This window comes from Tursiops truncatus, chromosome 21 (assembly GCF_011762595.2).
Source record: "Tursiops truncatus isolate mTurTru1 chromosome 21, mTurTru1.mat.Y, whole genome shotgun sequence".
Classification (NCBI taxonomy): Eukaryota; Metazoa; Chordata; class Mammalia; order Artiodactyla; family Delphinidae; genus Tursiops; species Tursiops truncatus.
The window spans coordinates 23,656,191-23,683,059 of record NC_047054.1 but is presented as its reverse complement, the minus strand read 5'-3'; the positions used below and the strand labels follow the sequence as shown (position 1 = coordinate 23,683,059).

Genomic DNA, 26,869 nt, shown 5'->3' with positions numbered 1-26,869 from the left:
TGGTAGTTCTATTTTTAGTTTTTTAAGTAACCTCCATACCATTCTCCACAGAGACTGTATCAATTTACATTCCTACCAACAGTGCAAGAGGGTTCCCTTTTCTCCACACCCTCTCTAGCATTTATTGTTTGTAGATTTTTTTTTTTTTTTGTAGATTTTTTGATGATGGCCATTCTGACCAGTGTGAGGTGATACCTCATTGTGGTTTTGATTTGCATTTCTCTAATGATTAGTGATGTTGAGCATCTTTTCATGTGTTTGTTGGCCATCTGTATGTCTTCTTTGGAGAAACATCTATTTAGGTCTTCCACCCATTTTTGGATTGGGTTGTTTGATTTTTTGATGTTGAGCTGCATGAGCTACTTGTATATTTTGGAGATTAATCCTTTGTTAGTTGCTTCATTTGCAAATATTTTCTCCCATTCTGAGGGTTGTCTTTTCGTCTTGTTTATGGTTTGCTGTGCAAAAACTCTTAAGTTTCATTAGGTCCCATTTATTTATTTTTGTTTTTATTTCCATTACTCTAGGAGGTGGGTCAAAAAAAATCTTGCTGTGATTTATGTCAAAGAGTGTTCTGCCTATGTTTTCCTCTAAGAGTTTTATAGTGTCTGGCCTTACATTTAGGTCTTTAATCCATTTTGAGTTTATTTTTGTGTATGGTGTTAGGAAGTGTTCTAATTTCATTCTTTTCCATGTATCTGTCCAGTTTTCCCAGCTCCACTTATTGAAGAGGCTGTCTTTTCTCCATTGTATATTCTTGTCACCTTTGTCAAAGATAAGGTGACCATATGTGCATGGGTTTGTCTCTGGGCTTTCTATCCTGTTCCATTGATCTATATTTCTGTTTTTGTGCCAGTACCATACTAAAAGATAACTTTTAAAAAAGAAATTGCCTGAAAATATTAAATGACACCTCTAAATAACTCTTAGGTAAAGGAGAAATTAAAACTGAAGTTATACAATAAAAGCGAAAAAAAGGAACCCCTGAAATTACAGATTAGTTAAAATATAGCAACAATGTCACATTACTTATCAAAACTTTTGGGATATAGCTAAAACCTTTTTCAGAGAAAAATTCAATGCTATAAATATTTATATGAATAAATAAGAAATATTGATCAATTATGAATTTATCTCAAGAAACAGAAAATAAAAGAAAGTAGAATAAAGGAATGTTCTAAGTATTACACTAAAATTAGAAACCACAAAGGAAAATATTGACAGGTTTGATTATCAAACTTATTTTTTAAATTATTTTTAAACTTCTAGAGAAAAATAGACCATCCATAAAAACAAAATACAAGTGACAAACTGGGAAAAATACATGTAACATGGCAGAGATATAATTAATACACTCAGTATGTACAAATATTTTTCAAATCAATAATACATGGGCTTCCCTGGTGGCGCCGTGGTTGAGAGTCCGCCTGCCGATTCAGGGGACACGGGTTCGTGCCCCGGTCCGCGAAGATCCCACATGCCGCGGAGCGGCTGGGCCCGTGAGCCATGGCCACTGAGCCTGTGCATCCGGAGCCTGTGCTCCGCAACGGGAGAGGCCCCAACAGTGAGAGGCCCGCGTACTGCAAAAAAAAAAAAAAAAAAAAAAAAATCAACAAACACTTCAATAGAACAATAAATGGGGATCAAACTGAAAATTCACAGAAACAGAAACTAAGAAGTTATTACAAAGATGAAAAGATATTAAATTCGCTGACAAAGAAATACAAATCAAAAGAAAAAGAAAATATTTTGAATCTATGAAGATAAGAATTTAAAGTCGAGATTTAGCCTGGAGGTTGCATGGGAATGGGGAAGTTGACACTCTTGTTTACTGTTGATAGAAGTGTAAACTGGTGCAGATTTTATTTTGGAAAGTTGATTTTGAATATATGTTTTGAAATTTAAAACTTGTATATTAACTTGTTCAAGACGGTGTCCTAAGCGAATGTGTTTATCTCTCATACCTGCCAAAATCTCACTGAGGGGATAGAAAATACATAAAAGGAAGTTCTTTGCCCGATGAAGAAACTGTAAATAAGAAACCTGCTGTCCAAAATCAAGGTCTGATACACAGCTGAGCACCACTCTCCCCAGTGATTTCTAGCAGGAACTCCAAGTTCATACTGAGTTGGAGTTGGGGAGTGCGTCATGGAATAGGATAATTAATTGTACTGTTTGTAGATAGAATACCTAGTGGAGACATTTGCATCCAAGTTAGATATGATGAGAAAAAAAAAATCTAAATAAAAGGGGAAGACTGCCAGCGAGATCACTGGAGTCCAAGAGAGAAGTTGAGTAGAACCCAGGGCAGCTTTGCAACCCCACAGCAGACACAAAGAGCAAAGGAAGCAGAGCAAGGGCAGGGGGTGAAACACACGCTAGCACTCTGATACCACATTAGGTCTTTCTTACTGCAGCAAGTAAGGGGCTTGAGCTTAGCTGGGCTTTTCCCACCTGTGCAATCTGCACTCACTCCAAAAGGAATGCTGTCTGTCAGCACATTCCTGCCCGCTATCCTATTCGGGGGAAGAGCTATGGTGGAACAGACCTTTAGGACTGTGGAGGTACCCTGGGGTACCTGGGCCAGCTTGAATGCTGCACAACCAAGTCTGTCATTGAAAAATATGCATGAACAAGTTAGAGTCCCCAGATAGTCAAAGCAAGACAAGAGCCTGAGAAAAGCTTTAAGATAAACAAAGCAGAGCAACCCATTCTAGAAGAAAGAGATATTTCGTGAATAGAAGAGACCATCTAAAAACTTCTAATTATTGTCCTCAGAGAGATTTAAAGGCACAAAGAATCTGCAAAAGATACAAAATGCCATAAAAATTTTTTTAAAGGCAGTTGAGAAAGGAAAGAGTTCTTGGAGATTAAAATTTTTTATCACAAAGGCTTACTTGAGAATTATAGGAATTACTTGACATTAGAGAACGAATTCATAGTATACACTATTAATATATTAAAGGAAAAGAACTTATGTTTCTCTCAATAGATGGGAACATTTGGATAAAATTCAAAATTCCTTTCTCATTTAAAAATTTATTATTGAATTAGGAATACAAAGAGATATGGTAAAACTCTAAGTTTTGACATGAGAAAGTGTCCATGATACGTTATTAAGTATGACTATAAAACTGAACATAAAGTGTGATCATGTAAATCAGGGTTTCCCAACATCAGCCATGTTGACATTTGGGGCTGGATAATTCTTTGCTGTAGAGGGCTGTCGTGTGCATTATAGGATGTTTAACACCACCTATGGCCCCAACACATCAAATGCCATTATCAATGTCACTTCTCTCCCAACCCAGCAGTGACAACCAAAAATGTCTGCAGACATTGCCAGATGTCCCCTGGAGGTCACAATCGCCTCGGATTGAGAACCACTAATATAGATGTAGGGATGAGTATGGCCCTATCTAGATCAAAGTCTTAACAATGATCTTCTCTGTGGTATGGGATTACAGATTTTGATCTCCTATGTAGTATTTCATAGCAGTCATTATTACTGTCAGCAAAAGAAATTCCAAGGAGACAAAAGGATGAGGCAAACCAATTTGTACCCGTTTCATAAGAAGTGGTTGGAAATAAAATCTGAATGTGTTATTCTGGGTTGAAGGCTAGAATCCAAACTGAGAGAAACTGGACCTGGGCAGACGGAACTGCTGTTCAGAAGAAGAACAGAAATAACTCCTGGGAAAACACACTCATGGCATTTTGCTAGGGACTTGTTCTCTGAAGAGTTTTGGTGTGAGATCTACCTCCAAGTTCTACCTTTCACTTGGAGAATTTGTCTGAGAGCACAGCTAGTGGATGCCTGCTGGGGAGCCAAACAGAGAAGGATCCATCTTGGAGTTCATGTGTCACCTTCTCCTTAGACTTAGATTTATGTCTTTTCTCTTCCTTCTTAGGTATATGGTCTGATACATTTTTCAATAACTTATGGGTTAGACTAGGGATTGGAGAATCAATCAATAAAATAAAATATTTATTGATGCCAAGTAAATGCCGAGAACCCTGGGTATCAAAAGTTATTCAACTGGGCTTCCCTGGTGGCACAGTGGTTGAGAGTCCGCCTGCCAATGCAGGGGACACAGGTTCATGTCCCGGTCCGGGAAGATCCCACATGCCACGGAGCAGCTGGGCCCGTGAGCCATGGTCGCTGAGCCTGCGCGTCCGGAGCCTGTGCTCCGCAACGGGGGAGGCCACAACAGTGAGAGGCCCGCGTACTGCAAAAAAAAAAAGTTATTCAACTAAGAGTGCCAATACAAGTAGGTCTCTTTCCAAAAAGTGAAAAACAACCCTATGGAAAAAGAAATACACATTTCTAAATAAATATAAAAAGAAGCTTGTGCTAAAACTTTAATCTTTTGTATCACTTTGTCATGATTTTGTAGGTGAAAAGATGTCTCAGAATAAGAAATTTAACTTTTTTGGCCTATTTTTTAAACTGATACAGTTCACATATCATAAAACTCACCGTTTTAACTGTACAGTTTGGTGGCTTTTAGTATAATCACTATGCTGTACACCAATACCTAATTCCAGAATATTTTTCATCACCCCCAGAAGAAACCCATATCCATTAACACTCACTCACCATCTCCCCTCTCCCTTCAGCCCCTGGCAACCACTAATCTGCTTTTGGTCTCTATGGATTTGCCTAGTCTGGACCTTTCATATACACGGCTTCTTTCACTTAGTATGATGTTTTGCAGGTTCATCCATGTTGTAGCAGGTATCAGAACTTCCCTTTTTTTAATGCCTGAATAATATTCCATTGTATGGATATACCTCATTCTGTTTATGCATTTATCAGTTAATGGATATTTGGATTTTTACTTTTTAGCTATTTTGCATAATGCTGCTGTAAACATTCATGCACAAGGTTTTTTAAATAAATAAATTTATTTATTTATTTTTGGCTGCTTTGGGTCTTCGTTGCTGCACGCGGTCTTTCTCTAGTTGCAGGGAGCGGGGACTACTTTTCATTGCGGTGCGTGGGCTTCTCATTGCGGTGGCTTCTCTTGTTGCAGAACACAGGCTCCAGGTGCACGGGCTTCAGTAGTTGTGGCACACGGGCTCAGTAGTTGTGGCTCACGGGCTCTAGAGCTCAGTAGTTGTAGCGCACGGGCTTAGTTGCTCCGTGGCATGTGGGATCTTCCCTGATCAGGGATTGAACCTGTGTTCCTTGCATTGGCAGGCGGATTCTTAACCACTGCGCCACCAGGGTAGTCCCTGGATTTTTTTTTTTTTTTTCCAAATGGAGAGTTCTGCATTTCTAAAGAGGAGATTGTTTTTTTTTTCAGTACATGGGGCCTCTCACTGCTGTAGCCTCTCCCATTGCGGAGCACAGGCTCTGGACGCGCAGGCTCAGCGGCCATGGCTCACGGGCCTAGCCACTCCGCAGCATGTGGGATCTTCCCGGACCGGGGCACGAACCCATGTCCCCTGCATTGGTAGGCGGACTCTCAACCACTGCGCTACCAGGGAAGCCCAAATGAGGAGATTTTGATTGAGCTTTTCAATGGAACATTAAGAATTGTGTAGGATGTGTGAGCCTTTCCCACAGACTGATTGGATCCTGCGTGTATTGACCCAGGCATGGGTTAGGGTGGGAGTGGGGGATTGGCCAGCACTGCTGTAATTACAGAGCCAGGGGTATACAATTTTTCAAGTTATGAACGCTGGTTTGCCCTTACGGACAGATTGCTCTGTACAGTACTGTGTGCACAGCTGCCCTCTACTGGAGAGAATGATAATTTGCCCAAGTTCATTGAAACTGGAATTAATTTCTCAAGTATTCATTTAGCATTTAACAAATATGACTATCTTGGGTTTTATGTTGAGCTTCAGGGACGCAGACATGGGGAAAACACAGTGCCTTCCCTCAAATAGCTCACAGAAAATTGGGGGAGACTCGTAAGAAAATCAGTGATTGCAGTACAGGGTTAAGTGCTATAATAGCGGTAGGCACAGACGTTATTAGATTACAGACAAAATATTGTTTATAGTCTACTTTGGCTTATTAACTGGTATGACCCCTGTTTAAAGCCTAATCTGACATAATTGTCCAAAAATTCTGTAACTTTTACCTTGGAAGTGGGGTTGACAGACAAAAAATACAAGACACCCAGTTAAATTTGAATTTCAGGTAAATATCACATACTTATACTGAAAAACTACTTCTTGTTTATCTGAAATTCAAATTTAACTGGGCATCCTGTATTTTTATTTGTTTATTGTTTGCTAAATCTGACCACCTCCCCACCATGATTTGTCCGAGGACTCCAGGGATTTAGTAAGTACAGAGGGGCCACTTTTGCTTTGGGAAGGCTATGTAGAGAAAAACCTGAGTGATCGCCTACTAGTGGACTGTCCTTTTCTGCAGCCGATGCGTCTGTCACTGCCAATGCCACTCCTGTCACTCCACTGTACCACTGAAACAGCACTTCCTGCATTACCTCTGCACCCTTGCTTATGTTCGTGATAGAGCCACTGATCATCTAGCTTCGTGGAGAAGTCTTTTTCTCCAGTTTTCTGTTCCAAGCTTGTGCTCCTAAGGTTACACAGCCCCATTGTAACTCTGGGGTAATCCCATACTGTCTGGAAGAGCTTCCACACTCAGGCCAGGCTGAGAATAGATGCTGGCCACTGTCACCACACTCTCTCTTCCTTTATACGGTGCTCATCCTTGGGGGTCCTTCAGGGAGTTATCCTTCCAGCATATCCTGGTGGGGACTATCTCAGTTCATCAGAGAAGTTTTATATTGACTCTAAAGTTAGTCAAGGCCTCCCACTCCTTGCTCTCAGGAAGCTCACTGGTTCTAGATTAAATGTGCACGTTTTCTCCCCAAAGTCAAGATTTTCACACAAGAGGGTATTGGGAGATGCAGCCATTTTTAAGTCATGGAAAATTTACCACTACACTCTTCCCCTAGGGAACGGGGTGCATATTTGTCTTGCAAATACAGAACTACTCAAGTGATTCTTTCTAGGTCATTTACTATATGGAGAAGATGCTGGAAACTTTTACATGGTAGCTTTCTTGCTGGGAAATTAATAATTAATCATTCAAGAGAAAATATCATTTCTTTGGATTAAAGTTCACAGCATTTGTTGAGTAGCTTTTTCAAGTGCCCAGTACTGCCCTGAAACTACAGTAATTAGCTTACAAAATGTCAAAGACCTGAACTTATGAAGGTTCATTGTTAGGTACTTAAAACTTTGACAAATAAACTGCCTCTACTTTTGGAATTTGGTAAGAAAATTACTTGCTCTTTTCAAATTTCCACTCAGTGTGGTACAGTGGAAAGGAGGTGGGTTTTAAGAGCCAAAGATCTTAGATTTGAATTCTTGCTCTATCGCTTATTAGCTGTATGTGCTTAGGAAATTCTTTCATCTGAGCCTCAGATTCTCCAACTGTAAAATGAAATTAACAGCATTTTTCAGGATTGTTGTGAAGATTACCTGAGAATATACGTAAAGGGCACAGTGTCTGGTAACATATACAAAGCATAGTGTCTGTCCAAAAATATTTACTGAAATTCTTAAGGACTAGAAAATATTCAACAGAAAATCAACTTGATCCAACCATTTGAAAGCATCATAAGTTAGTTTTATCTTGTCTCAGTGTTGGGGAAAGAAAGAGTGAGAGGAAAGAACAAACCAATATTCTTGATGCAAAGATGTTTTGGGTTAAAACCCAGTTGCACAAACAAACTAACCATGAAATCTATTCGGAAAGTGGCACTGTCTTTCTCTCTAGAAAGACACTGATTCTTTCAATAACCCATTCCTCTTCAATCTCATTTCACATGGAGTACAACGTGTGGGGAATAAGTGATTTCTTAATAGGAAGAAAACAATATTATTTACTTACAAATATTTAATAAAGTAATAGCTGTGTGACTTTGGGCAACTTACTTAACATCTGTGACCTCAGTTTCCAGAATCTCTGAAGTCCTTGCCAACTCTAAAACATGCTATTTTGCATGCCTGGGGTGTAGATTCCACTTAAAGTTCACCATTACCTTGGTAAAATCCTGCTCTTATTGCTAACCCTACAGCTTTTTTTTTTTTTTTTTGCGGTACGCGGGCCTCTCACTGTTGTGGCCCCTCCCGTTGCAGAGCACAGGCTCCAGACGCGCAGGCTCAGCGGCCGTGGCTCACGGGCCTAGCCGCTCCGCGCGGCATGTGGGATCTTCCCGGACCGGGGCACGAACCCGTGTCCCCTGCATCGGTAGGCGGACTCTCAACCACTGCGCCACCAGGGAAGCCCTTAAGCTTAACTCTTAAGCTTAGTGTTGGAACACTTAAAAAATCTTAAGAATAGCCTTACAAATCTTATTATTTGATTTATAAATGTAGTAAATTATAAAAATTACTCTAAAGGGCGTTTGTTAAACATTTAGTCCTATTTATAAACTTAGATAATCGAACTTATTCTTTGACTTGCACTTATAAATTTAAGGTACTCAGCATTTTTCCTATGTATTAGTTGTGTGACAAACTTTCCCAAGTATTAAATAATTTTTATAATGCTAAAAATTTAAACATAGGATGAGATTATAAACCAATAGACTGTGGCAAAAAGGAAGCAGGTAGAAATAGAAATTGAATTAGTTGCCAAGTGGAAGAAATGGCAGAGTTTTCATTTGTGACAATTAGAACGAACAAGTTCTATTATTATTTAGTTAACAAAAGTATCTGTACCTGCCAAAACACTAGAGGAGAACAAAAGAAAATGTAATCCATGTATCAAAAGATATAAAACAAACAAAAAACCCAACAAAAATGCATGAAAAATAGCATTAAAAAAAGATGACTAATGTCAGTTATACCTACAAAGGTTTTGCATCCCTTTTTAAAAAGAAATTAACAAGGAATAAAATTTAATTACACACTGTTTATTAAAAATAGGTAAACCAAATAACACAGAAAAGTAAAAGAAATAAGATGCAAATGTTAACAGTAAAAAGGAATAGCAATAATAATACCAATTAAAGCAGAATTTAAGGAAGAAAGAAACATTTAATGTGATAAAGAGATTCATCTTATTTTGAGAAAAGATCCAATATACATGAAAATATAATCTTCATAAAGCTTTATGTACTAAATAATATGAAGTGGCCATAAATTCAAGGAGAAATTGATAGAAGCACATTTCTCTGAGTGCACATTTCTCTGATTTCTTGGAAAAATCAAAAGGCAAAAACAATAAGTTGGAAAAAAAGAATTGAATGTTCTAAATAATGATTTGTAAGGTATGTGTATGCTAAACTTTGTACACTACAGAACACAGCAATAGGAACTTTATGAATATTAACACATTTTAGGCTACATAAAAAACCCCAATAAATTCCCCAAAGTTGCACAGATCATATTTTCTGACTGTGTTGTTATTAAACTGGGAAATAAGAACAGAAAAAACAACTTCTAAATCACTTGGAAATTTAAAAGGCTTCCAAAATAACTCTTGACATAAAATTAAAAATGTAAACGCAAATTATTTAGAAAATAACAATAATGAAAATACTATACATAAAAATTCATAGGATGAAGCCAATGTATGACCTCAGAGGCTGACTCAGTCTTTTTTTTTTTTCTTAAATATATTTATTTATTTTTGGCTGCGTTGGGTCTTCATTGCTGCGCGCAGGCTTTCTCTAGTTGCAGCGATCTGGGGCTACTCTTTGTTGCGGTGCGCGGGCGCCTCATTGTGGTGGCTTCTCTTATTGTGGGGCACGGGCTATAGGTGCGTGGGCTTCAGTAGTTGTGGCACATGGGCTCAGTAGTTGTGGCTCACGGGCTCTAGAGCACAGGCTCAGTACTTATGGTGCAAGGGCTTAGTTGTTCCGTGGCATGTGGGATCTTCCCAGATCAGGGCTCGAACCCATGTTCCTTGCATTAGCAGGTGGATTCTTAACCACTGCGCCACCAGGGAAGTCCCCAGACTCACAGTCTTAAAAACATTTTCTTAATATGAAAAATAAGATGAAAATAAACTAACCAAACCAAGAAGACAACAGAAAATAAATAAATCTAAGAAAATGATAGGGAATAAAACAAAAATTAATTTTTAGGTAATAAAAAATAAATGGTAGATTATTTTTTCTTCAGAACTTGAAATTCTTTAGATTTCAAAAAGGAAACAAAGATGGGAATTGAGGGACTAGAAACTAAAGTCATAGGTTTGATATAGTTATATAGTGTTCACAAGATAATTCTTTTTTCAGTTTCATTGTAGCACTCTATCTTTGTCCTTTCTATTCACTATTAAAAATAGTATCTATTTTTCCCCTACTGATTACATATGTTCATTGTATGAAATTTTGAGGTTAGAGAAATGCATAATGAAGAAAATAGTCACCTATAGCTCTGCAACACACTGACTTCAATGGAAATCACTTTTTTGCTTTTCTGATATTTTAAGTATGTAAGTATGCATCCCTAAATGTGAGTTTAGTTTTACCCATTTTGAACAGTATATAAATGGAAATTCACAGTATATATTCTTTTCTAACTTCTTTCCCTCAACGTGAAATTCATCTATGTTGCTGCATATAAGTGTAGTTGATTCTGTTTTCATTGCTTTTAAGTATACCAGTAGATGAATATACCACAATTTTTGTTGATGGATATTTGGGTTGTTTCCAGTACTATTATGAATGTATGGCTATTATGGCTAATATGGCTAATTATGAATAGTGTTGGTATGAAATTCTTATACATGTCCCTTGGGTGTAAAGTCCTAGGAGTACAGTTGCTGAATACCCTAATTCTTAAGTTTAAGAGGAGGGATAGGGTCAATGAACGAGAAAATGGGAAACAGATTAATTTTGAACTTTTGTTTATTGACAAAATAGATTAAGAGGAATAATAAAATTTTATTTCACATGGAATAAAACCGGAGCTTAAAATAATTTTTAGAAATAGCATTTTCCAGGCACATAAACATAAAGCTGTTCTTACCATTTTAGGGGAAGTCACATATCTGGGAATCTGATGAAGTTACAGAATCTTTTCCCACTAAATTGGACTTAATCATTTCCATTTTCATATAGCTTTTGTGTGTTCACATATTCCTGAAGCTCCTCTTTCAAGTTAAAACAAACATACAAACAAAAACCCTGCTGTAGACTGAATTTTAAAAAATTATCTACGATACGCTACATTCAAGTTGTAAAACACACTTAAAATGTGCCTTATGATAAGTGATTACTGGGAAATGGGATGGTGCATCATTTGGGTTCCCTGTTTCAAAGTCTTCACCCATGAATAGCGAAGGACGCTTCAGGCCTGCGACTGTGAAATTAAATGTAAGTGACTGGACTGGAGTAGCTGGATTCTATGATCTACACAGCCCTTGAATCTGGCTGTAATAGGCCATGCTATAATTAATGCAAGGAGTCTTTAAAATCTTGTCATTTTAGCTCCCCCAAACTTGGTGTGAAGTGTTTGCTACCTCCAAGCTCAAGCCTTCCAGCTAAGGCAGTTGGCTTTTAGCTGTAGAACATATATAGTTCTTTGAAAACTTTGTGAATTACAAAGTCATCAAAAAATGTACCGGAATGGCCCCTTCATTTAAGTATTGCGGATGCCTGGAAGCTTACTTAAGCAACGCCCACTCTATTCAGTTTTTTTTTTTTTTTTTTTTTTTTTTTTTTTTGCGTTACGCGGGCCTCTCACCGCTGTGGCCTCTCCCGTTGCGGAGCACAGGCTCCGGACGCGCAAGCTCAGCGGCCATGGCTTCCGGGCCTAGCCGCTCCGCTGCACGTGGGATCCTCCCAGACCGGGGAACGACCCCGTGTCCCCTGCATCGGCAGGCGGACTCTCAACCACGGCGCCACCAGGGAAGGCCCTCTATTCAGTTTTATGGAGGAGAACCCAGGCCTTCATCAGAGTCGAAAGGATATCAGTAGCAAGTATAGACCGTTCATTTAGTCATCCCAGAAACGTTTATCTAAGGCCTCCTATATGCAAATACAGTACTCGCTAAACACTCATTTCACGTTGGGACACCAACCAGTGTGCGGAGTCCTTCCGCCTCCCACTACCCCCTCCCCTCCCCGCTCCCCCTCTGGTTTCCCTCTACAGGGTCTCTGGCTCCGCCCACTGCGCAGGCGCAGACGTAACCTCTTGCGCGAACAGACGCCACCGCGTGCGCACACGTGCCTGAGGAACGCCCCTTCGTTCCTGAAGTTTCCTCAGGTGCCGGAGAAAGAAGTTCGGTTTCGTCTTGAAAATGTAGATTCTGAGGAACTGTCTGGGCAAAGAAGGATGCTCAAGGTTTGTGGGGAATGTGGCGGATGCGGTGAGGCGATTTAGAAGCTAGCAAGGTTTCAGGTTGAATTGAAGGGAGAATGTTAATGATCGTGAAGTGCAGGATTTGCACCCAAAGGTGCGGCCTCTGAGGGGCGTGGACGCCCCGACACTGAAAGTGAAATGTTATCTTCTCTCGGATGAGCTAGTTCGCACGCTCGCGCCCCTCTGCTGGGTTCCAAGAGCCACTGAAGTAGCCCGACGCCTGGGTTAGCAGCTAGGGACGCTGAGGCAGCGGGAGGGGAAAGCCCCACAGCTTGGCCGTGGCCTCGCCCCCGCCCCCTGGATCCTCGGTTCCCAGTAGCCCAAAGGCGGAAGGGGGCGCTTGGAATCCTCGGTGCCTCCGCGCGCAGCCTGATGTGGCCAAAGTTCTACTCATTTAGTTCCGGGCTGCGGACACTCGGGCGCGGCTTCTCGGGGTCGGGGGGTGGGGGTGGGGGGCTCCTGCTGGGCGCGGCTTCGCCGGGGACCGCCCACCCGGGGGCCGCAATGTCGGGCTTACGCGCGACACGCGGCCCCGGGAGCGCGGAGACTGGGAAGGCCGACCGGGTGACGGCTGGTTTCGCGGCGCCGCGAGGCGCTGAGCCGCCCGGGCCTCCCCGGCCGTCCACGCGCTGCGTCGCCAGCTAGCAGAGCCCGCGCTCACGCTGATGCCCGCCGGCGCTGGCCTCCCGCTGTCTCGCTGCAGGAGCGGGTGGTCGTGGGGGCGCTTGGGTAGGCGAGGGCGGCTCGGGAGCGGGGCGCGGGGGGCGTTGGGGCTCCGGCGAGGGGTGAGCAGCCCCGACGTGCGGGCGGACCTAACGCGCCCGGGGATGCGGCCGTCGCGTGTTCGGGGCGCTTTGGCCGTTGTAAGGGCTGAATGGAGGGTTTGCGAGGCTGCTTCGCCTCGTTAGCTCTTGACTCCTGGGTTCAGCTCTTTGAACGTCCTGAAACTTGTGGATCCCACGGTAGTGTGCGTGCACAAAACGTCTCCTGGCTGCCAGGTAGCTTAGTATGAGCCACTTACTAAACCCAGCCCTACTCAGATCTTTTAAGGCCGTTTCCATCCTTTCCATGCTTGGGGTTGAATTTACTCCACTTATTTGGAATGCTTGGTTTGGGGGTACCCGGCCGCCGTGGTGGCCGTGTGGAAAAAACCGTTTAGTAATGTTACAGAAAACGGAAAGGCTGAGGTTACTGGTAACTGTAAGGCTTTAAAAGATACCACAGTACCCTTCCACTTTTAAAAATTGGGGATTCCACGTGCATCGTGAAGCGTCCCAACTCTGTGAGTTCATTATTTGCTTTTGGGGCTGACAGATGAATATGGGACTGTTTCAAAGGACAAAGTCGACGTGGCACAAACTTATAATTTAAGTGTTTGAATTCCGTCTTTGACAGTGTGTTAAGCGTGTTTGTGTAGAGGGACTAGAAATAGTACAGGCTTTAAGTGTCCTTGAGTTCACATTTAGAAAATGGTTAATTTTATTTATGAGGTACTCTAAACAGGTTTTAGACTTCATTCAAAAGACATTGTTGATTGGAAAGGAGGGTACGTTTTAAGATTTGAGGCCCAAGGGGGATCGGAGGAGTGAAATCAGTGTGTAGAGACATTTTCAATACTGTGTCATTGCTCACTGTTTTAAAAGCTTCTAATTAAAACAAAAACAACTCTACTTTTTTGCTCAGATACTTAAAAATCCCAACCTTACCCAATCATAAAGATGTCAGAATTTGGAAAGAATGGCTAAGTGTCTTGAATACCCATGCACATTTTCTTTTTAAAAATGTATTGAAGAATTCATATGACTAGGGAAAAATGGGAATTATCCGTAGAGGTCAGCTGTTGAACAATAGGAAAAATAGCATAACTTTTATTTACGTTTTCTGGAATTTTAACTCTAGTGGCTAGTGATCATTTCACCTTTAGTGTATTTTTCAGCCGTTTTTTATTTTTATAGTTTAATATGTTAAAAATGTTTTTACTATTTCACAGTATATACGTATGGAATCATAATGTTGTACACCTGAAAGTGATATGTTACGTCAGTTATAGCTCAATATATGTCAATTATTTATAAAAATTACAGAAGCAGTAAAGTATAATTATCGTACTTTTATTAATGAAATATTATTGTACTTTTACTCAAGAGCAAGTTACCTGAGGATCACTTTTTCTCTCAGTACACCAACTAGTGTACAGGGGCACTTGTAAATTATAAAGTTATGTTTTATTATGCTGAAGGATATACTGTACCTGGGTTGCAAAATTTTTAATTTAGGGGAAACAGTCACCATTTTCACAGTACTTGAAGATTAATTTTAGAAAACTGGCAATTAGGAGTTTTGGTAAACGTATTACTTTGGTTTGCTTTTGCTGTGTTCCTATTTCTTTTCTCATTTATTTAAAAACATCTGTGCTTTCACGAAGGATGATTTGGGGGTTTGAAGTGCCTGCATGGTTTTCTGTCAGATCAAAAACCGTGATTGTGTTGCACAGTTGGAATTGGTTTTCCTCTAAATCTTACCGTTTTTTCAGTTCATATTTTGTTACTTATCCTTATTTATCAAAAAGTAACTTCTTTTGGTTCAACAAATATTTCCAGAGCACCAGTGTTCTATTTATTGATCTGATATGTTTATAAGTGATATTCTAGGGTAGTTGGTTTTTACTTTGTAATGCTTTGGTTTTTTATGGAATTTATTTATTTAAATATATTTTATTTATTTTTGGCTGTGTTGGGTCTTCGTTGCTGCACGTGGGCTTTCTCTAGTTGCGGAGAGCGGGGGCTACTGTTCGTTGCGGTGCGCGGGCTTCTCACTGCGGTGGCTTCTCTTGTGGAGCACGGGCTCTAGGTGCGCAGGTTTCAGTAGTTGTGGCGCACGGGCTTTGTTGCTCCATGGCATGTGGGATCTTCGCAGACCAGGGATCGAACCCGTGTCTTCTGCATTGGCAGGCGGATTCTTAACCGCTGTGCCACCAGAGAAGCACTGTAATGCTTTGTTTTCTAAAGTTAGTTCAGTAGTAGAGTTAGATTGTCAGAACTTAACTTTTTTAGAAGTATCTCTATTTTATGAGGTGAGGTAAAGTTGCACAACAAGCTAAGCAAAGTTTAGAAAATTTTAAACACATGTATAGAATAAATTTGATGATTGCTTTAATGAGCAAGTTTGCCTGTTAAGATAGTCCCTGAAGTCTGGTAGCAACTCTGTATGCTTGGAATGTATAATCCACAGAATGCAAAGCCTTTGTAATTACTGCTCTTCAAAACTAATGATAGCTGCTCCTGAGGGTCTGCCTTTAATTACAACAGCTGAGACTCTGGCAAAGCTGCAACTACAGCTTTGGCTTTCAGCAGTGCGGCTGTGACTATATGTGGACGATTAAATCCTTATCAGAACCTAATTTTCCTTTTTGGATAGCTTTGGTAGTGCTTATTAGACCCTAGATATACAAAAAATATTTCGATTTTTAAGTTTCTCTGAGAGGTTTACTGTAATTCAACTTGAGGATTTTGAGGGCAATAATGCAATAGAGAAAATCACTGATTTGAGTATCTAGCTTGTCAGAATGGAAATCTAAAATCTCCTATGGGAGCACACACGCCTCAAGATGGGGAAATACTTTCCTTTTGCCAATGAAGCTAAAACAACATTTCCTTTACACTTTTCTAAGCATAAGCTTGTTAGCACTGGTATATTTACAGGTTGAGCAGCAAGACTGCAAAGTGTGGGCGGGGCCGGGGGGATGAAAATGACTAAATGGCATTTTTTATATTAAATCAGGGACCATTATAATTCTCTCATTTAGAAATTCTTAACTTGGGATAAATGGACTTCAGTGATTACTTGAAGCCCCTAATTCTTTGCAAAAAATGAGTAAATTGTGTTAATTTTTGTTGAGGAAAAGACACATGGCTTTTTCAGACTTTCTAAAGGGTATGAGACTCCCTCCCCCCAAAACAAATTTAGCAACCATGAGAGAGGTTGTTTTTAGAAGAATCCATTTGCAGTTTTATAAACTGAAATAGCTAGTTTGTAGCAGAGCTAAGGCCTCAAGCCTAGGTTTTTGACTGACAATCCTTTGCTTTTTCCATTGATCCACATTTATTGCATCTTGTAGTGACCTCTTTTTTGATAGGGCAGTGTCCTGTACTCTGTGACTTACAAGTAAAGCCTTGTTTAGAGAGATCTTTAAAGCTCACATAAGCATTTTAATGCTTGATCTCAACAGAAACCATGAGCAAAAAATAAATTGTCATTTGTAAAGGGAGATATGAACAAATACTTCTTAATATAGATGAAAACATAACCTCAATTTTGTGCCATTAGTATAATTGAACAAATCCAAAAAGGACAAAGCTTTTATAAAGTCAGATTCTTTGCGAGTAGAATTGCATATTGTAGTGGTGGTCGGGGAAGTCTGTAAGCCCTTTGAGCTTGGAGTGATAATCTTACTTAAGGTTTATACATCCTTTACATTCTCTGAGGTGTGTTTGTGTGACATCATATTTAGCCAAGGAATAGGAAGCAACTTCAATGAACCGCAAAAGACCAAGTTTTAAAAGCTCCACAAAGCCATCTTCTCTCTGTCTCTAGAAGACCCAAATGTTATGTTTGCAGGTGTCTTTCAAGCCCATTCCAATCAACTAAACCTACTATTTTAGTTTCTCCAAAGTTACTGTTTGCCTACCCATCTGAGGTATTTAGCCCATACAAATACAAGCGCTTTATATATGCTTGTTCTCTCTTAAGGCTGGAAAGAGAATAGGGCTTTACAGGTCAATAAATAGTGTATCTAGTTGAAAAAGAATGGAGGAATGTTAGATGATTAGTATTAAACTCTAAAGATTAAAAAATTACACCTCCTTATGTGATTAAACATGCACCGATAATAGCCAACACTTAACATAGCACTTTTATAAAGCAGACATTTTTCTACATGTTGTGTATATTAATTTAGTTAACCAGTACAACAGGAGAGTGTCAATTAACTGAATTAACTGAGTTGATATTTATTAGTTTTCCTATTTTTATATATGAAGAAACTGGGGCACAGAGATTAGGTAAGTGGTCCAAAGTTGCACAGATAGTAAGAGGCAGAACAGGATTTGACCAGGTGATCTGGCTTTACCAGACTGCCCTAAAAATATTTATTTCTGATCTATGGCATAAGTTAAATAATTTTCCTCTAAAAACAATCTATCTGAGCCACTTATGCTAAATTTGCTGAGTCTGAAGAAAAGCTAATGGTACATTATTCTGTCTTGGTCACCTTGATATTTATACACTATCCAAAAGTGGCATTGAAAGTCTAGTAAAAGAATAGCATCAACGAAGTCAAGAAAACTGAACCAAGTTCATTCTCTGTCTAAGGTGCTGTGACTCGTATTCTAGTTCCTTTTTTTCTGAGAACTCGATAATATTCAAGGTTTGCCTACAGGTTTCTTTGAAGTCTTTTTAAGTTTCCAGTCTATCTACTTGGTGTTATACCCACCAGGTGTATTTTAGTATTTTAGACATTGCATGATTAAACGGCTTCTACAGAATTTTGAGAAGCCTGTTTGTTACTAGAGTTAGGTAGAGTCTTAAAATGAATGAGATGTTATAAATAGACATATTATGATCTATTCTTTTTTATTGAAGTATAATTGATGTATGACTGTGTAAGTTACAGGTGTACAATATAGTGATTCACAATTTTTAAAGATTATACTCCAGTTACAATTATTATAAAATATCGGTTATATTCCCTATGTTGTACAGTATATCCTTGCAGCTTATCTTATACCTAACAGTTTAATCCCCTACCCCTGTATCGCCCCTCCCCTCTTGCCTCTCCCCACTGGTAACCACTAGTTTGTTCTTTATATATAAAGATCTATTCTAATGTTAGTAAATATGCACATTTATTAGTCTGTTGCCAATACAAAAGAAGATTGGATAATTGACAGTTGTTACCTTCTCAAATTTAAATATGGGGAAAAATGACTAATTTTTAAATGAACATTCTGCCTCTTCATGAGAAGGATGTATAATTAGATAAATTTATTTAGGAATTATAATTGCATATTATTGTTTTCTGGGCATGACTCCGTTACAAATATACATAGTTCAATATTAATTATGTTTAAAAAAATTTTTGTACCTTATTTTTCTGGCCTCAGCCATACATTTACTTTTAGGTTCAGTGGACATATTAGGTGAATAATGATTGGTAGCTATATTTTCCATACCAAGATGTGTAGAAAATTAAACTACTGTTGAATTTTTTGGACCTATACAGAAAGATAGCCTAATATTTTTAATGAGCTTAATATTTTTAATTTTAATGAGCTTAATATTTTGAATATTTTTGATGAGAACATCTTGAATACCAAGAATGATTCAGTGAACAGTTCATTGATCTTAGAGGGCAATCTGACAAATACTCTTGGTTTTTAACTAGAAAACAATCCAGTGCAGGAGGAAAAGCTGATTCAGTCCTAGTTAGACATTTATCTAGCAATGCCTCATATGTTACCGATACAGTTATTTTTCCTACATAAATAAAAATGAATTGTGTGGATTTTAGATCTGACCGATTTAATTTAATTTAATTTTTTGAATTTTATTTTATTTATTTATACAGCAGGTTTTTATTAGTTATTTATTTTACACATATTATATATACATATACATACATATTATACATCTATTTCATACATATTATACATACATATACATACATATTATACATACACATACATATATGTCAGTGTCAATCCCAATCTCCCGATTCATCCCGCCACTTTCCCCCCTTGGTGTAGATCTGACCAATTTTAGAGATTACTTTGCTGATAGAGAAGGTAACTGATAAGCTTTCTACAAGGATTAAATAGGGTGCTCTTATTCTTTCTCTTCCAAGGGTATTATGTTTTTAATCCCCTTGAAAGTTGTATGTCATTATCATTAATCATTTGATTAGTCCTTTTGTATTTCCCTAATGTCTTTTAAAAAGTCTCACAGCCATAGTAGATTAGCTGCTAATCTTATCCCCTTGCTTTTACAACAATTCCCTAATTCCTTTTGCATGTTATTTCCACCTGCTGAGTAGAGAATGCACTCAGCTTGGGGTTATATTGATTGATTGATCTAGTCTTCATCTTTCACAGCCTGGTAACACAATTAACTTCCATATTTTACATCCTTCCAGCAACACCTCTAATTTCCAGGATTTTGGCCAAGCACTCATCTCTCTGTTTATATCTGCATAGGGAGGACAAGAAGTGACTTTAAGCAGGCAAGGTGGCAACTTTCTTGCTGTTGTCATTTGCTTTTCACTGTGTTTACAATACAGTGAGTTTCAGTAATTTAGAGGAAGGCATTCTTAGCAGTAGCAGTTACTTTCTCTTTGTGTTTGTCTATAAATATTATAAAACAAGGTTGATATGGAGGATAAGGGTAGATAATCCATTTACGTAATCCAGGTTATCTTCCTTGTTATGGAATAGGTTGCAAGTTATCATTTGCTAATTTACTCCATGGTTGAGTGATTCTGTTTAGGTCAGTCCAGTCAGAATTTGGGCATTTGAGAAGATTGAAGGAAGGACTAAAGACTGGAGGATCGAGTTAGTGAAGAGTTGATCTGTTTTCTCACCTTTGTAGCCACAATGACCTTGACCTCTTTGTGGAACCTGACCTATTTTTCTCAAAACTTCTAGACCCTAAAGGGAAAGGAACCAGGGGACCCTGAAGCCTTGGGGGCCCCTTAACCTTAATTATCCCCCTGTTGAAAAGCAGCTGGACTAGAAGTACTCTTTCCCATAGCCTAGGCTCTTGGGATAGTCTGTAAAGCATGTAAATTACTTTTAGCTTTACTGTCACTTGACTATGTATAATTAGGTAGATACAGGCTTTTCCTTGGGCCCAGAGGGAGAGCCTGCGCCAAATTTTTAGAGAAGTCCATCCACATGGGACAGAATATTAAAACAAGATTCGGATTTCTGAGTCAGAACAAAATCATGGAAATGTTTGAGGACTAGTTTTTGCTTCTAGTTTAGGAAATCCCTCATATTGGAGTTTCATTGATCCAACATAGACAACTGATCGTGGGTTATCTTGATAAAATTGTTAAATGACACATAGTTTAAAAAGTAATCTCTCTCTTGCCTGTTCTATTTGCCCTGAGGGCGACAGACTAAATCCCAGCAATAAATATAAATGAGTAAGTCTTGAGAAATGTGCTGGTAATCCTTAGACGTTCCCTTTGTGGAGTGCCCAAATTTTATTGTGCCTGACCATCTAGATTGGGGGTTCTCAAAATGTGGTTCCTGGACCATCAGCATCACCTGGGAATTTATTAGAAATAGAAATTTGGGGGCCTCAGCTCAGACATAATGAATTGGAAACTCTGGAGATGGGACCTAGGAATCTGTGTTTTAATAAGCCGACCAGGTGATTCTGATACATGTTAAAAGCTGGAGAACCACTAATCCTAGATCATCAGGGATAACGTGGTTTTTTTGCTTTGTTAGTCCATTGCTTCAATATAAATACCAATTACTCATGTGGGTATTACTGCCTATGTGTACTCCAAGAATAGGCAGTTTGTGTTATTAGTATTGCATTGAATGGTACCCAAAATAAAATTGTTGGTGGCTTTCAGAGTTCTTTTCTATTTCCTTGTCTTTTCATCCTGCTGAGTGCCTGGAACAAGGTAGCTGCTTGTTATATACTTGTTAAATGAATAACTGTCTCCCTTCCCTTCCCAGAAAGCAAAACCACATTCTTTTAAAATTTCTTTTGGATTCTTTCTCTGCAGGAGCATTAAGTCTGAAAGTGAGGTTCCCAGTTAAGAGCATTTCTTTCTCCTAATAGTGATACTGGTTGAAAGAGATTGCTAATACTAAAAAGAAAAAGTGAAAGAAAGGAACAGTTGTTAACGTAGCTGATTGGATGCTTTCCTCAGCATTATCTACCAGTAGTTCTCAAACTTAGCTTACATCAGAATCACCTGGAGAACTTGTCCAATCACGATTGCTGGTCCCAACTCCCAGAGTTTCTGATTCAGTATGTCTAGGATCTGGCCAGAAGATTTTCATTGCCTGTAAGTTTCCAGGGGATACTGATGCTGCTGGTCTACGGACTGTAATTTGAGAACCACTGCCCTTGGCTCACGAAGACCAGAAATACAGGTAATTTCATGAATGTGAATGTTAGTTCCTGGTGCTTGCACACCAATGATCTGTAATCTGTAAAAGTATATATACTTGGATAGCAAACTTACTGAATATTTTTTTCCAGAGGTCTCTGTTTAGGTCTTCTTTCTCAACATGAGACTTTTTTTTCAGACTTCTTTAAAAACTGATTTAAAACTCACCTGCTTAAATAATTGAATTTAATTGAGTGGAATAGATTCTTTACCCAAATCTTGCCACACTGATCACTTCGTTTCTCTGCTTTTCATCTCACGATTTGTCAAGAGTTTAGCTAAGCTACTGCATGGTATTGCTGCCTCGACATTCATTTGGTTTGGCCAAGCAGCCTGAGGTGACCTTAAACTGACACTAGCCCCCTCATGCAAGTGCATGCCCTAAATAGTAGCCCTCAGAGTCACAAGCACATGCAGGTTTCTGATAGAACTGCCCCGACAGTCACCTGTCCCCATTGCCTTCCCCTTTTGTGCCCATGTGGCTTACCAAAACCCTGCTCTTTTGGTTTGAATTGATCAATGCAGGCTTAGCCCAGGAACCCCAGAGCACTTCACACACCTACCCTGATAAAGGTGTGTGCTTCAGGTCCTGCTTCTTTCTGTCTGCACTCTGCCTTGACCTCCCCATGTGGTTTCTTGAGGTGTGTCAAGTACTTCCGTTAGGACCTGTGAATAATAAACTTCTTTATTTCATTTCCTCTTGTGATCTGTTGTTGAACCTTGGCTTACCACCCGGCACCCTGTGCTCCACTTAATAAGTGTTGATTTGACAAATTCATAACAAGCTTACCTAGTTTTCCAAAGTAATTTTATACGCAAACATGTGTTGCTTGTTTATCTTCTGGAGTTGATGTTTGTTCCTCTATTTTCTGTTCTCTAATACAACTTCCTAAAGAATGGGAAAGTTGACATTGCTTTCGGATTTTTTTCTCACAACTAAACAGTTTTCTAGACTTGATTCCTTGTCACTTGAATTCTTACACAACATGTTCTTAGCATCTCCTGAAACAGATTAAAATGAAATGGAACTCACGCTTTTTTCCCCTAACTCTTTTGTAAGCCATTTTTTCTTGCTAAATTGTTCTAAAGAAGAAAATCTGAAATAGATCAACGAATACAGAATTCTTAAGTTTATTGTTGTTGGGTTTTTTGGTTTGTTTGGTTTTTGGGTTTTTTGGCCACGCCATGCAGCTTTTTTTTTTTTTTTGCGGTACGCGAGCCTTTCACTGTTGGGGCCTCTCCCGTTGCAGAGCATAGGCTCCGGACGTGCAGGCTCAGCGGCCATGGCTAACAGGCCCAGCTGCTCTGCGGCATGTGGGATCTTCCCGGACCGGGGCATGAACCCGTGTCCCCTGCATCGGCAGGTGGACTCTCAACCACTGCGCCACCAGGGAAGCCCCCGTGCAGCTTGTATGTGGGATCTTAGCTCCCCAACCAGGGATTGAACCCAGGCCCTTGGCAGTGAGAGTGCAGAGTCCTAACCACTGTATGCCAGGGAATTCCCCAGAATTCTTAAGTTTAATAAAAACTTTAATTGAATGTTTCAGCCATACCCACACAGATCAAATGCATACATCCTCTGCAGATTCAAGTCAGAGTTTCTATACTAGATAGGTTCTAGTAGAGGAAAAAAGTCTTGAAGACGCATCTAGTTTTTCTCTTAATAGAGTATCTCCCGTGAATTTGTGGAAAGGCTTTCCAGATCAGTACCTTCTTTGTTACAACCTGTGGTTGGTGTTGCTCAGTAATTTCACTGTCCCCATACCAGTTTTTTTCCCCTATTCCAGGGGTTTTGTTCGCCACTGTTTTGCTATTCCAGAAAGCCTGGATCAGCTCTGCAGGTGTCTTTATGTTAACATCCTTCCTTGAGCAACTTTCATGATCAAATTAAAAGAAAATTGGAAATGTTTATATTCTTATACATACTTGTTTTTTAGACATGCCAGTCAAATTAATTTACAAGTTTGCTTCAGATTCTTACTGATGTATTGACTTAAAAATTATATTTTAACTTACTGTAATTATAGTAGATATACAGATGCCACTAATCATTAACTTCCAAATATACATATTATCCATATAAGTATTACTAAATATTTCATACCATTTTTGATATTTTTTTAAAAATGAATTTATTTATTTTTGGCTGCGTTGGGTCTTCGTTGCTGTGCGCGGGCTTTCTCTAATTGTGGCGAGCAGGGGCTACTCTTTGGTTGTGGTGCGCAGGCTTCTCATTGCAGTGGCTTCTCTTGTCGAGCATGGGCTCTAGGCACACGGGCTTCAGTAGTTGTGGCACACAGGCTCAGTAGTTGTGACACACGGGCTTAGTTGCTCCGCGGCATGTGAGATCTTCCCAGACCAGGGCTCGAACCCGTGTCGCCTGCATTGGCAGGTAGATTCTTAACCACTGTGCCACCAGGGAAGTCCCAGTTTTGATATTCTTATGTGACTGCCAGCTCACATTATAGGATGAACCATCACTATCAAATTGCTCAGAATTTCTACTTCCTAAATTATTTGGCATTTCATTTTTATACGCCAGTCTCTCATCCTTATTACATTGATACTACATGACTACGCCTACCCCCGACTGTTTTTTTTATATTGTATCCTTTTATTTATTGGGTCTCTTGGGCAGTGACACTTCATTGAAGCACTTGAGTAAAACATAGGCAAATTAGTAAAGGATAAGATTTTCTTTTGTTTATACACTGAGTTTTAAAATGTGTAGTAATGGTATTTTCAAAAATGGATCTAAATGTCTATTTTAAATACCTTTTTGTATTCTTGAATGTTTAACTTGGAGAAAAGAAAAAATCTAGAATTTGAGGTCAGTCCAAAATTTTGCTGGATGTTTTCACTAATAAAAAGTACATTATCTTAAAAAATGTGTAGCATTTTAATGTATGGCTTAGTAACATATAGATATTACCATGTAATCAATAGTATTATCCTGAAGTCAAAGCATAAGTAATAATTCAGTAATATCCTGAAATGAGGGCATAAGTAGTATTATCCTGAAATCAACATATAAACGTGAAGCTAATTATAACAAGGTACCAAGATTTGGACTAATCATAACGGTGCATATAATCAGAGTTAAGGTTTAAATGCCTCTAGAAAGAAGCTTAAGAACTGGTTGGGATAGCATAGTGGTTTAGAATCCAGACATCATGCCTGGACTTGAAAACCAACTTCACAGTTGGGTAACCTTAGGCAAGTGTTTTAAACTTTCTGAGTCTCTGTTTTCTCATCAGGAAAATGGGAATAATACTACAATCAATGAAAATTAAATGAGATACTGTATATAAAGTACACAGAGCATGGCATGTATCACAACTGTTTACAATGACTGTTAACTAAGATTTTGGTATAAAACTAGCAATGTTGTTTAGTGTTTTGTGCTGTATATGAAATCCAAGAGCCTGCTTATGTGCTGTGTCACAGTGTCGTTTTCCCTACTAGGTGGCTAGTGGTGAGCTGATTCTGAATAGCAGATGAGAATGTACTGAAGGGAAAGAGAAAGACTTAAGTGAGAAAAGAGGAATGAGAGAGGAGAAGAGAATGCAAGGGTGTAAGAGAGAAGGCACTGAGACATGCAGAAAATCAACCCCTCCTTCCCCCCAAATGAAACAGGAGTGAAAGGCCAGCAGAAATCAGGAAGAAAAAAGTGGATGAAGAGGTGATTCTGGAAGGAGCTTCTGACTGTACATATTTCTGCCTTTTTGTTTTTTTGTAGACATTCCTTTGTCATTTTTCATGTATGGACTGAGTCCTGATCATAACCATATGATGGTACATTCCATTGAAGAGTGGTAAGTATTTCAAGTAATGGCTTCACTACTGCTATTACTTATAGTATTTACTTTTTTTTAACCCACCTGGGGTAAGCTCTTCCACTTTATGATTGCCATAAATAATTGGCAATAAAAAAATACCTGAAGAATCTGTGTATTTTTTCACTAACTTTATAAGGAACTATAGTTGGTGCTGGAGATAGAAAAATGGGTAATATAGTCCGGTGGAGAAGACTGGCCCATACAAAACTGACCTTAATTTAGCATAAGTATTGAATTTTTGAATCAGTTGGCAAGTCAGGCCAGTATGCAAATATTGCTTAGAACATCTGTGGTAATCAAAGTTTGGAATTGTCTTTTGAACCAGTACATACGCAGAATGAGAAACAGTTATTTGGTATCCAGATTTTTTCATTTTTATGTATTTTTAATCAAAAGTGGTATTGCCACATTTGGTCACCCACATACTAATCAGATGGGTTTTAAATGATATTTAGTTGATTCTAAAAACAAAACATCTCAGAGGATAGAAAGTGAACCAACTGTTGACATTTAATAGAACACAAGTGCCATAGTCATAGACGGAAGTACTCTAGGCAAATACTTTTTCTTAGTCACTTGAAAGTTAGTGGAGGGATCAGGGCTGTTTAACTTATGAAGCTATCAAACTTTAATGGCATCAGCTTGCATACAGTATACAATTTCTTGCATATACATGGAACTACAGAGAAAATGTAAATAAATAGAGCCTGAAAGTGGTAGAGAGAAGGGGAGGTAGTACAGTTTACAATATAGCCTTAAGCCTTACTGAAACACAGATGAGAAGAGTAAAGCTTAGGAGCAGACATTTAGTGAGTGGTAGAATCAGGACAGGAAACCCATGTCTGCTGATATCTTGTATACTGTGTCATAAATACTGGTGAAAAAATTCTTTTTCAAACCAGTTCCATAAAATTTAGAAGGAAAGTGAGAAGTTGGATTAAGTCACAAGAGGGTGAGCTCTCTAGCCAGGTTACCCTCAGCTACTTGTAACTGGGGCTGACAATTTAGATTTTTTTCCCTTATATTTTAACTGGTCACTGTGATTAGTTCTAGACTTTTTTGCATTTGGGGAAAAATTGCTTTTTCAATCTTAGTAAAGTCTTCAGAACAAATCTGAGAGCTTCTCTTGGATTTTTACTTGGTAACATTCCATAATATCACCCCAAGGCAGTAAGATTTTATTCTCCCCGAATAGATCACCCCAAGGCAGTAAGATTTTATTCTCCCCGAATAGTTCAAGTTAGTAACGTTTTACTATAAATTTCTAGGAGTTTAAAGATGTAGTGCATTCTAACGTAAGGTATTTTCTTTTGATACAGCGTGTCTTTCTGGGGAAGTGGTTGATTCGGGCACTGATTTCAGAAGCACACAGTTCTGCTTGTCTAAAATCTTTTAAACCTAAGTAAAACAAGTATGAGAAGAGCAGAGCTGTTCTCTTGGGGGTTGTTGCTTTGTCTTTTCTTTCTTTTGTTTTTTTTTTAAATCTTCCTTGTTTTTTTTCTTTAGTGAGTCCAGGTACCTACTAGAATTACTG

At 39.0% G+C, this 26,869-nt stretch overlaps 1 protein-coding gene across 1 annotated transcript in view; it reads left to right on the top strand.

Moving 5' to 3' along the window:
- The first annotated feature begins 12,847 nt into the window (after window positions 1–12,847).
- TEX15 (testis expressed 15, meiosis and synapsis associated) overlaps window positions 12,848–26,869 on the top strand; it is a 77,925-nt gene continuing 63,903 nt past the window's right edge. Inside the window, 2 exon segments of the mRNA XM_033848878.2 lie at window positions 12,848–13,038; window positions 25,236–25,311. The gene's annotated coding sequence lies outside the window, so the exon portion shown is untranslated.